The sequence below is a fragment of the Rutidosis leptorrhynchoides genome, chromosome 5 (genome assembly GCF_046630445.1).
Source record: "Rutidosis leptorrhynchoides isolate AG116_Rl617_1_P2 chromosome 5, CSIRO_AGI_Rlap_v1, whole genome shotgun sequence".
Classification (NCBI taxonomy): Eukaryota; Viridiplantae; Streptophyta; class Magnoliopsida; order Asterales; family Asteraceae; genus Rutidosis; species Rutidosis leptorrhynchoides.
In genome coordinates this window covers 19,977,496-19,990,566 of record NC_092337.1, presented here as the reverse complement: position 1 = coordinate 19,990,566, position 13,071 = coordinate 19,977,496, and positions in this window count along the sequence as shown.

The window sequence follows — 13,071 nt, the reverse complement described above, 5'->3', positions numbered from 1 at the left end:
ATCTACGGTTAATCTTGCATTCCGAGTTACGGTCACTTTTTGATGAATGACCTTATGTGCTGCTAAGGTGAGTTTCATTTGCTCCCTTTTTAAATGCTTTTGCAATATATATTTTTGGGCTGAGAATACATGCACTTTATTTTAAACAATGGACACAAGTACATACTAAATTCTATACTGAGTTTGAACCGAAAATCCCTTAGCTTTGGTAACTAGTAACTGCCGGTTATAAGAACTGGTGGGCGCGAGTAGTAGTATATGGATCCATAGGGCTTGATATCCCCGTCCGAGCTAGAGCACTAGCCTTTTAACGGACGTATGCTATTTGAGAAGCGTACACGTTGGTTTGCGTGTATTATTAAGATGATTATACAAAGGGTATAAATTATATATACGTTAAGTTTAGTTACCAGGGTGCTCAATTTCGTAGAATATTTTGATAAACATTTCTGGATGAAACAACTGAAATCTTGTGATCCACTTTTATATAATCTATTGATAAACGTTTCTGGATGAAACAACTGAAATCTTGTGATTCACCTTTATGTACAGATTATGCGAAACACTAAAATTATGAACTCACCAACCTTTGTGTTGACACTTGTTAGCATGTTTATTCTCGGGTTTCTAGAAGTCTTCCGCTGTTTGCTTATATGTGATACAAGCTTTGTGCATGGAGTCATACATGCTTTATTCAAGAAAACTTTGCATTCACAAAATCATCACCGTGTATCTTATTTTGACTTCATTGTCAACGGATGTATTATGATAAACTATTATTTATGGTGATTGTCTATATGTAGAAATCATCAAATGTTGAAAACCTTAGAAATTGATATTCATTTATTGTGTACCTTTTGAAAAGAATGCAATGTTTACAAAACGTATCATATAGAGGTCAAATACCTCGCAATGAAATCAATGAATGACGTGTTCGTTCATATGGATTTGGAGCGATTGTCACATGTTCAAACAAGATATCGTTCGAACTCATGTTCGAACAGATATATAATTGTGTTCGAAGGAGTTGTTGATAAAATATAATAAACTTTCAAATAATATGATGCCGAGGATTATCACACACAACGATTTATTTCAATACATAACAATAGAAAACACGTAAAGTCTTAAAGCATTAAATTATTACATTCATATTACACAACACAGAAGTAGCTCACTTCGTTGACCTTTAATCATCACTCAAATAGGGAGTTGAGCAATAGCGGGTTGGGGTTAAAGTTGACATTTTTCATTACCTTTCCTTCTTGATTTTTGTGGCGACCCGAAAGTTTCCGACCAAATTTAAACTTAATCTCTATATGATTCTGATACGATAAGCAAAGTCTGTAATGTTGAGTCTCGAAATTTTTGAACGGTTTACACGGATTCATTTAACCTTGACCATGTCCAACGATTCACGAACCATTTTATCGTAAATAGAAATATATATATATATATATATATATATATATATATATATATATATATATATATATATAACTATACATGTAAATAAATTATATTATAAATAAAATTATTATTTAAAACTGTTTATTCAAATATAGAGAGTAGATTGAATATACATAGTTGTCAACGATTAACAAAGTATTAATTGAATAAGGTTATGCTTTGAGTTTAATTCTTTTAAGGTATATAATTAATACATTGATATAAGTAATAAAACTGGATATGTAAAACATAATTATATATATATAGTAATTTGAATATGTATATGATGTATAAACATAAATATTATCATATGTATATCGATAAAATGTGTAAATATTAAATATATGTTATTATATAAATATTAAATAATATATAATATGTAATTTTAATATATAAAAATATAAATGTTATACTAATACTATTATTATAACTTTCATTATTATCATTAAATATTAATATTAATATATGTATTATTAATATTATTATAATATAAAATGTATAGATATAATAATTTAAAACATGTAAGTTTGTTATATCTTTATTATTACTAGTATTATTATTAGATATTGTTAATACCATTTATCATTAAGGATCATTATTACTACTAAAATTTATTATTTTTAAGATACAAGTTATTATCATTACCATTAATATTATTATTAGTATTATTATTATATCTATTATTAATATAATTAGCACTACTTTGATATTAATATTATTATTATTGATATTAATATTATTTCTGTTATTATTATTGTTAGTATTTATTATTATTAATAATATTATCAATATTATTATTAATGTATTATTATTAATTAATTATTGTAAATTACATATAAATTCATAAGTCAATGAGTTCGTACGAATCAGGTAACATTCGCTTTCTGCTTTTTAAATTTTGTTTCTTCTAATTAGAATTGTCGAGTTCAATCATACCATATCACTCGTTTTCTGCAAATCATAAGGGAATAACTGATATGCATTTTTTTTTTAAAAACAAACGTACTCCCTCTGTTCTTGTTCTTTTTGGCCAAAATTCAAAAATGAAATAATAATCAAAATCCAAAAATGCAGTTTTGTTAGGATTTATTCACTCAATTTTTCTGTAAAATCTCAATCCCCAATTCTTCATAACGAGCCCGAATTATTGAGTCAAAGTTTTTTTGAAAAATAAAGTCAACTGTTGTTCATTGATTAAATTCGAGTTATATATTGAAATTAAAGTTCAATTAACGATTCCTATAGTTTCTAATAAAGATTTCAAACCAAATTCGTGTTATAACCTTTATCTAAATCGTAACCAATTGCAAAATCAATTCTTTTTTTTTTCTTCCTTAACCACGACGAGCAGCAGCAGTAACTTTTTTTTTTTTCAAATCAATTAATCACAACTAGATGTTTTCTGTTTTGTTTGGAAGTCTAATAGCTGAAACAATAATTTTTTCTGAATATTAGGTTTTACCTCTGGTCGAAGGGATTAAGGGAAGAAGGGAAGAAGAAGGAGGACACAGTGGAACAGGTTAATTAATATTAATGTGTGTTATTAATCAGAAAAATTAAAACAGCTCGATGGTTGGGTGCTTGTTGTGGGAACGAGAGGTCACGGGTTCGAGCCCGAGCATAGGCTATTTTTTTTTGGAATTCATTCTTATGAGGTAGTCCTTACTAGTTTATTTATTATTATTATTATTATTATTATTATTATTATTATTATTATTATTATTATTATTATTATTATTATTATTATTATTATTATTATTATCATTAATTTTAGTATTTGTTATTATTTTTATGATTATTACCATTATTGATATTAGTACTAAATATTATAAATATTATTATTATTATTGTAAATGTTAATGATAACCTTATGATAAATATGAAAATAAATTTAAAATATGAATATGATTGTAAATAAAATATAAGTATAAAGAATTGGTATGAATATATATGTACATATGATAGGATATCTTGAAGATTAGGATTTGCGATGATTAAAAATATATAGTTATATGTAACATATACATATATATATATATATATATATATATATATATATATATATATATATATATATATATATATATATATATATATATATATATATATATATATATATATATATATATATATATATAGATATATAGAAAACTCATAAGGTTAAACTTTAAATATAAGTATTAATATGAACCTACCTTTAATATATAACGACTATTATGACCTTAGAGTGTAAATGTTAGTTACTTATAAATTAGGCATATATTAAGGTACAAAATATATTACGGTTATAAATGAGAATTTTGTATAAATATATATATAGCTTAATATAGATTGATGAAACATTAGCAAAATAGTAAATATATTTATAAGACGTGAGTTATAAATATAACTAATGTTTATATATATAAATATATATATGGATAAACATATTAATATATAAAAATACAAAATTTTTGGATAAAACCTATGCTATTACAATCATCAAATAATTATAATATAATATTTTGTATAGACATACTAGAACTATATAATGTATTAATAAGTATTTAACAAATTGATATTATTAATTTTTTTTAATTTAATTAAAACATATAATGAATATATTTAATTAATATAACATAAAATTGTTTACTAGATTAACAAGTATATTATTATTAATAAAATATATAAACTTATTCGAATACGATTATATGTTTTAATATATATATGAATGATATAGGTTCGTGAATCCGAGGCCAACCCTGCATTGTTCAGTTGTTGAATATAGTCATATGTATTTTAAATACAAAATACATTAGGTGAGTTTTATTTGCTCCCTTTTTAAATGCTTTTGCAATATATATTTTTGGGACTGAGAATACATGCGCTATTTTTATAAATGTTTTACGAAATAGACACAAGTAATCGAAACTACATTCTATGGTTGGATTATCGAATCGAATATGCCCCTTTTTAGCTTGGTAGCCTAAGAATTAGGGAATTGGCCCCAAATTGACGCGAATCCTAAAGATAGATCTATGGACCTTAACATGTCCCATTCGGGTTACGAATGCTTTAGTACTTCGATTATCATGTCCGATGAGAGTCCCGGAATAATGGGGATATTCTATATGCATCCTGTTAGTTCGGTTATCAAGCGTTCACCATATGAATGATTTTTATCTCTATGCCTGAGAAATGCCTGATATGAGATTATGTTTATGAGAAATGGAAATGAAAATCTTGTGGTCTATTAAATTATGGAAATGATTGATTACGATAAACTAATGAACTCACCAACCTTTTGGTTGACACTTTAAAGCATGTTTATTCTCAGGTATGAAAGAAATCTTCCGCTGTGCATTTGCTCATTTTAGAGATATTACTTGGAGTCATTCATGACATATTTCAAAAGATGTTGCATTCGAGTCGTTGAGTTCATCAAGATTATTATTAAGTCAATTATAGTTGGATGTATTATGAAATGGTATGCATACTGTCAACTTTCGATGAAAAGAAAGTTTGTATTTTAAAAACGAATGCAATGTTTGTAAAATGTATCATATAGAGGTCAAGTACCTCGCGATGTAATAAACTATTGTGAATCGTTTATAATCGATGTGGACTTCGTCCGGATGGATTAGGATGGGTCTCGACAGTTGGTATCAGAGCGGTGATCTTAGCGAACCAGGTCTGCATTAGTGTGTCTAACTGATAGCTGTTAGGATACATTAGTGAGTCTGGACTTCGACCGTGTCTACATGTCAAAAGTTTTGCTTATCATTTCTAGTCGGAAATCATCTGCTTATCATCCTTAGGAAATTACCTATTTATCATTCTTAGTCTAGACACGGTTTACTGCATTGACTGCATGAATAGTGTATAGACAAAATTCATATCTTACATCTGTTACTATAGACTTGCCTGACATATGCCGTAAATTCCTCCGTAGCCTACGAAATCTTTAGTACTATATATATAGATATTCTATGTAGTTAGAATATCATCCAATATTCGAAAATCATTTCATATCGAAAAATCCTTATTCACTCGTACGAAATGGAACTCACCACTAGTTCAAGTCCCTCGGATTTCGATATGGAGTTTCACTCGAACTCCGAAAGCAGCGTCACCAGAATGAATCAACCAAATCAGCCATCCCCAATTTATTTGATGGGTTCGTAGTCGACTTAATCAATGGAGACGCAAAGAAGGCAATCCTTTCTATCCACCACATTCCTCTCTTGACGAAGAACCTGAAGCACTTACCGGCGAACCTGTTCGTAATACTATTTTCTCTCTCATTTCCAGAGTATCTCGCCACGATTATATTCTATCTAAAATTCTAAACCTTATTCATTCGCTCGTTCCGACCGACAATCATCCCGGAGTAATAGCAGAAGTCAACGAACTTCGCGCTCAAGTAATCAATTTGGAAAACGTGGTGCAAAACCTATTAGCTTCAGCAACAGCACCGACAACGCCAGTACCACCAACAACAATGTCCGCAGCACAAGCCTCAACACTACACGCCTCATACTCACAGTCTGTACCTCCAGCATAATCATCATACTACATGATGTCCTACATCGATTATCTTCATTCGACATGACGTTTTACATCATTTATCTTCGTTTGACATGGCAATTATGTAATCTCTAATATTTTAGAGATTATATACTCTTGTTCTAACAGTAAATCAAATGAGATTAATATTATATTAACTCATTAAATTCATGATTACATCTGAAGAAAATATATATGTATAAATATTTTCATAAGGATTGTAATTAAAAATTCTTTTGTACAAACTGTTAATGGTGAAAATATTTTAACGGGTAGGTAATACCCGAGGAATATTTAGATTTCACATTAATAAGTTATATTGTACATTTTTTGAATCTGATTCAACGGTCATTTATTATACTACTTACATCCACAGATATATGAATACGTTCACCACAGAATAACCATTTTCATTCAATTTCATATTTGGATTTTGATCTATCAGAATCCAACAAGTGGCATAATGAAGAAAACATTGGACAAAATAAAAATTTGTTAGAAACAAACGAATTAACTATGAGAAATTCTATTAAGAATCCACGCTAACAAAAATCCTAGCTAACTGTTCCTAGCTAACTGATTACATTTTATTTATCGCAGTTTATTTATCGCAATTTAATTATCGCAATTTTATTTATCGTCTTTTAATTTCTGTTATTTACTTTACGCACTTTATTTATCTTCATTTAATTTCTGTTATTTATTTTACGCACTTTAAATATCGGGACACGTATACAAGGTTTTGACATATCATATCGACGCATCTATATATATTATTTGGAATAACCATAGACACTCTATATGCAGTAATGATCGAGTTAGCTATACAGGGTTGAGGTTAATTATACAATAATATATATACTTTGAGTTGTGATCGAGTCTGAGACATGTACACGGGTCACGATACGTATTAATTAATTCGAATATTATATATTAAGCTATATATGAATTATTAGACTGTTAACTGTGGACTATCAACTGTGGACCTACCAACATTGGACAATTAAAATGAATTAAAATATTGATTATAACATATGAAACTAAACATCTCTTCAAGTTTGCCACATGATCTCATCTTAGACCTCATTTGTATCTTGACGATTACAATCTGTGTTCAAACCTTTTATGATTCTTGAAAACACCTCAATGGAGAGGATAAATCAACCACACTTCATCTACGGAAGAAAAGATTGATACATATAGTTATGCACCTGAAAAACTCTCGGAAACTGAGCAAACGTTTAACACGTATCTATGCTAGCTCCTTTGGCGTTGTTATTATCGAAAATAACTTTGCAATCCCTTTCCAAACTAGCCAATTTTGTCACAGCCCAACAAGTCCACTTCGACTTTTCTTTTGAAACAGCTGTAATATAACCTTGATATATACGCGTGCTCTTTTATTGTTACCGGGGAACCTTTTATATTCCACCATATTACCAGCAGACGTACCAGCAACCTCGTTGCTCCTTGGCTTAAATCTCTCCGAAAAATCACTATATTTATCTATTGAAGTCTTATCATGAACTCATCGACATCCTGTAACGATAATTACCATACCAATTATCGAGAATTGGCAATCAGTATTTTGAATCTCGCAACGTTTCTACATCAATAGTTATATGTATACATATAACAGTTATCTCTTAGAGTTATGATCTTCCATTCCGAAATTCTGAAAAGCACCCAGTCTACGAATCAGTACTCCAAATTTTGAAAATTTCTGATGAAGCAGCAAAAACTGTAAACGAACATAACAGTCGAAAGTTTGATGATAAAGAATAGTGACTGAAAAAGCTCAAAAGATGAGAAAAATTAGTACTAGAAAACGGATAGAGCAAACTATGAAGAAGGCTGCGGATAAATCACAAAGGCTGAACCTGCCTTCAAAGGATCCAAATGATTTAGTATCTGCTGAAGTCATTAACGAATACCTTGCTCCTGACTCTAAACCCCTGCAAATAATACCCTTTATCATCCTCTGATATTAGAAATTCTAAGATATCATCGTATCTCTCCTTATAAATATCCTCGATATTTCTAAAGATAATTTCATAACTAATCTTATTTGAAATCATTTACCTCTTCGTGCTATCTGTATTACATCATAAAAAAAAAAAACTATTTTAGTTTCTGAATTCTGAAACCCTCAAGTTTAAAATTATGAATGTTTTGAAGTAGTGTTGGGAATTGAAGCATGAGTTAGTATAATATAATGACACTTGATCAACGTGATTATATTACAGTAAGTCATGCTGAGTTTCTAATGAAACGTGATGATTCACAGACCATAACGTCATCATGTGCCATGTTACACGACTCTTACATTCTACCTAATATATATACATATCAAGAACCTAAATTCTTGATAGTTCTATCCTTTCTCCTGAATTCTGGTAATTTAACCAATCAATATCGTGCTATTACAATTTCTCTTTTAGAACATTAACCATGTTCATCTGTGTAACGACCCGGAAATTTCCGACCAAATTTAAACCCTAATCTTTATATGTTTCCGACACGATAAAAAAAAAATCTGTAATGTTAGGTCTAGAAAGTTTGAAATCTATACTCGGATAATCAGTTAACCTTTGACCCTGCCTGACGATTCACGAACAATTACGTGTATTATATATATAATATTTTACATAAATGTATTAAATGGATTTATATAAATATGATACAAATATAAAATTCTTATGTGCAAACTATTATAGTATTACTAGAATTAATACTAATTTAAAAGATGGAGTTATAATTTTTAGATATAAACTTTATTGTTATAGTATTGTTATTACGAATATATTTAATATCATTAGTATTATTATTATTAAAATTATTAATGGTATTTTTATTTGATATATATATAATCTATTATATTTAGTAATGATATTATTATTATTTTATTTATATCACTTATTAATAATAATAATAATAATAATAATGGTGTTTTTATAAAGGTTAATTATATTATAGTAATTAATATATTAACTAGTAATAGATTTTCTAAATATTAAGATTTAATATATATAAGATAGATAATTAAAATTCAGATATTTAGAAGCAGATAATTACGCGTGTTATACCTATCTATTATTTATTCATTTTTTTTATCTGTTACGCTTGTGAAGAGCTGTCTACATCTTCTGTCTATATATCCATCGAGCATACAGGTTTATTGAAAAATTATTTTTAAGTTCATCATCATTTAATCTTTCTCTTCCCCTCTCTTTCTTCGGTTCTCTTTCCAAAACATATACAAACCCACCATAATATCATTTGATTATACTATCAACCATCTTGTTCACTAATGTGTACTTCTTTCGTTCGATTACAAAACCGAGCTCGAGACCCAGAATCCATTATTCGAACACCACCACTTAAACCGTAATCCAAGTTAATCAAACAAACACTCACCTCCTTGTTCATGACCACGACACCACCTTACCATCATCAATCAAAACTATCCACACCGACTCCTATATCATTCAAACTAATACAATTTGTTTATTTGCTCGCAAACTCAAAGCAAACGAAACCCATTTTGTGATGCTCAATCTCTTTTCAAGTCAAACACCATGAAAACCTACAATCTTCAACATCATTCAAGCTTCTTGTTACTGCTACTATACGTTTATATATATATATATATATATATATATATATATATATATATATATATATATATATATATATATATATATATATATATATATATATATATATATATATATATATATATATATATATATATATATATATATTTTTGATCAACAACACAACCACACCTCGTTTATACTTCTGTTGTTATTGCTCCTGCCTCCTGTATACGTTGTCACCAATTCAAAACCTACACCGAGCACCCTCTTTATGCTTCAATTATTGTTTCTCTGTTTTCTTACAACCACCGTCACCAACCCTCTCTCTACTATTGTGACAAGAACAACCATATTTGTTTATGTTTTCATCCAAACAAGCATACATCACTTCACTTTTTCTTCTTCTGAGAAACCTACTTGCAAGTTATATTCTTTCCTTGCTACAGCAGCTATATATGTGTTATCCTTTCTAGACGACACAAGAAAGATTAATAATCACTCATGGATATTAAAATAGGTGTGGGGGTCACGATGGGATCTTTCTTTCTTGGATCCCATTATTCTAATTATTTTTCTTTTCGGCGACATGAATTAATGGGATAACCCCACTTGTTTCTTTTCTTTAAACGCACAAAATAATACGGAGTAATAAGGAGGCAAGTGACGGCTTAGTATCTTGTAACAAAAATTAGGATTCAAATAACATGTGTTGGGCCAAATATCGATTACTTTCTTGGGCTTTTATTTGTTTCTTGGACTACTGAGACACCTTGGGTCGTGTGTGTTTGATTGGGCCGGGGTCAATATCAAATATTAAGGAAACCGCTATTTATATTATGTTAGGATTAAACGTAAACAAAGATGATACTGTCGCTGCTATTACCATCTGTTGTTTTAGAAGATGAATAGAAACAGAAACGAACGGTTAAATATATTTGGGGTAAGAGGTATAACAGAAAAACAGATTTGGATGAATGGTTTATGGGTGTAGTTAGGAAATGAGAGGTTGGGTGTTCGAGTCTTGGCAACAGCGTTCTATTCTTTTTTTTGAATTCCATTTTATATGAGGTAGTAATTTTATTAATATTATTATTATTATTATCATTATTATTATTATTATTATTATTATTATTATTATTATTATTATTATTATTATTATTATCATCATTACTAAAATAAGTATTATTATTATTATTATTATTAATATCATTATGATTATCATTATTATTATTACTACTATTATTATTATCATATTTATTTTAAAAAAAATAATAATAATAATATTAAAATTATCATTTTTATTATTGTTATCATTTTTAGTATTATTATAAGTATTAGAAAAATTATCATTTTTACTAAAATAATTATTATTTTATTATTATCATTATTAGTATTATTATTTTTAATCAAATACACCTTTTAATTATTATTATCAACATTATTTTACCAAATAAATATTTGTTATATAAAGATATATTTAAATACATATGACATAGCTATAATAATACTTTTATAAAAAAAAAATACTAATTATGTATCTACAGTATATATAATAAAAGTAGTTAATTAAGTTATTAACGAAACATATAATCTACTAAAATAACAATTAATAAATTTGTTCGATTACAATTGTGTGTATTAATAAATAAACAAATTATATAGGTTCGTGAATCCGAGGCCAACCCTACATTTGTTCAATGATGTTATATGTATTTTTACTACAAAATACATTAGGTGAGTATATAGTCCCCTTTTAAACTCTAAATATTTTTGGGCTGAGAATACATGCGCTGTTTTTATAAATGATTTACGTTATGGACACAAGTGATCAAAAATAAATTCTACGTTGAGTTGTACCATGGCATATCTCTTTATACTTGGTAGCTAATATTACGTGAGGAGCGTAAACGCGAATCCTGTTGATAGATCTATCGGGCCTGAAAACCCCAACCGGGCTGGACGACCAGTTTTTAACGGTTGCACAGTACTTCGTTTCGTTACTACACTTGGTACGGTGTAGGGTTTATTTAAGAATATGCTGCTGTGATTTAAATGTTAAGTATGGTTACCAAGTGCTCAACGACTTTTCATACACGAGGAGTGTATTATGTATGTATATAAAATCTTGTGGTCCATAGTTATAACGCTGCTAGCATCAAATCTATATATCTCACCAACATTATGTTGACTTTTTAAAGCATGTTATTCTCAGGTATAAATTAAGTCTTCCGCTGTGCATTTGCTCATGTTAAGGACATTACTTGGAGTCGATCATCGCAATGGGACCAAATGTTGAAGACTTTGTTCAGGTGGATAAGGACGGGTCTTTACAGGTGGTATCAGAGCGGTGGTCTTAACGAACCAGGTCTTGCATTAGTGTGTCTGACTAGTAGTTGTTAGAATACATTAATGAGTCTGGACTTTGACCGTGTCTATATGTCAAAAGTTTTGCTTATCATATTTAGTCGAAAATCATCTGCTTATCATCCTTAGGAATTGCCTGCTTAGTATTCTTAAGTCTAGACACGTATTACTGCATTTAGTGCATCGATAGTGTATAGACAAAATTCGTATCCTAGCGTATCTGTTGCTATAGACATTGCCTGACGAATTTCAAAGATTCTCCGCAAATCACGGAATTTTGAGTATTATAAATACATATGTAAGTTATGTATTGAAGAATATCAAACCCAACTCCTATAATTTATCTCAAACCAAAAATTCATTCCCCGACTATATAAGATGAACTCCGCGTCCAGTTCGAATTCCTCCAACCCCGACAGCTACGCTGATATGGATTTTCATTCGGGCTCCGAAGGCAGCGTCACTGGAATGGATCAACCAATTTCCCATCGTCTATTCTGGATGAATTGGGGATGGGTTCGTAGTGTACTAAATTATTGGAGACAAGAAGAAGGTGATCCCTTTCACCCACCGAATTGCCCTATTGACGACGAACCTGAAGCACTTACCGGCGAACCTGTTCGAGAAACCATTTTCTCTCTCATTTCTCGAGTATCTCGTCACGATTATATCCTATCCCATATTTCGGATCTTGTTCATTCGCTCACCCCAACCGCCAATCATCCTGGTGTACTATCAGAAATTAACGAACTTCGCGCTCGTGTGACGGCTTTGGAGAACACGGTGCGAAGATTACAAACATCAGCAGCAGCACCGGTAGCATAATCTGTATCATCATCAACGCCGACAATACTCTTAACACCCAACCACAACCGCGTCGTAAACCTCAACATCACAATTTGTACCTCGGATATCAACATCACACACCTCAATATCACTATCTGTACTTCGAGTATGATCTTCGTTTTACATATCATTCTATATCGATTATCTTCGCTTTACTTATCGTTCTATCTCATTTATCTTCGTTCAACATGGTAATTATGTAATCTTTAATGTTTTAGAGATCATGTAATCAAGTATTAACGATAAATCAAAAAAAAAAAAAAAAATT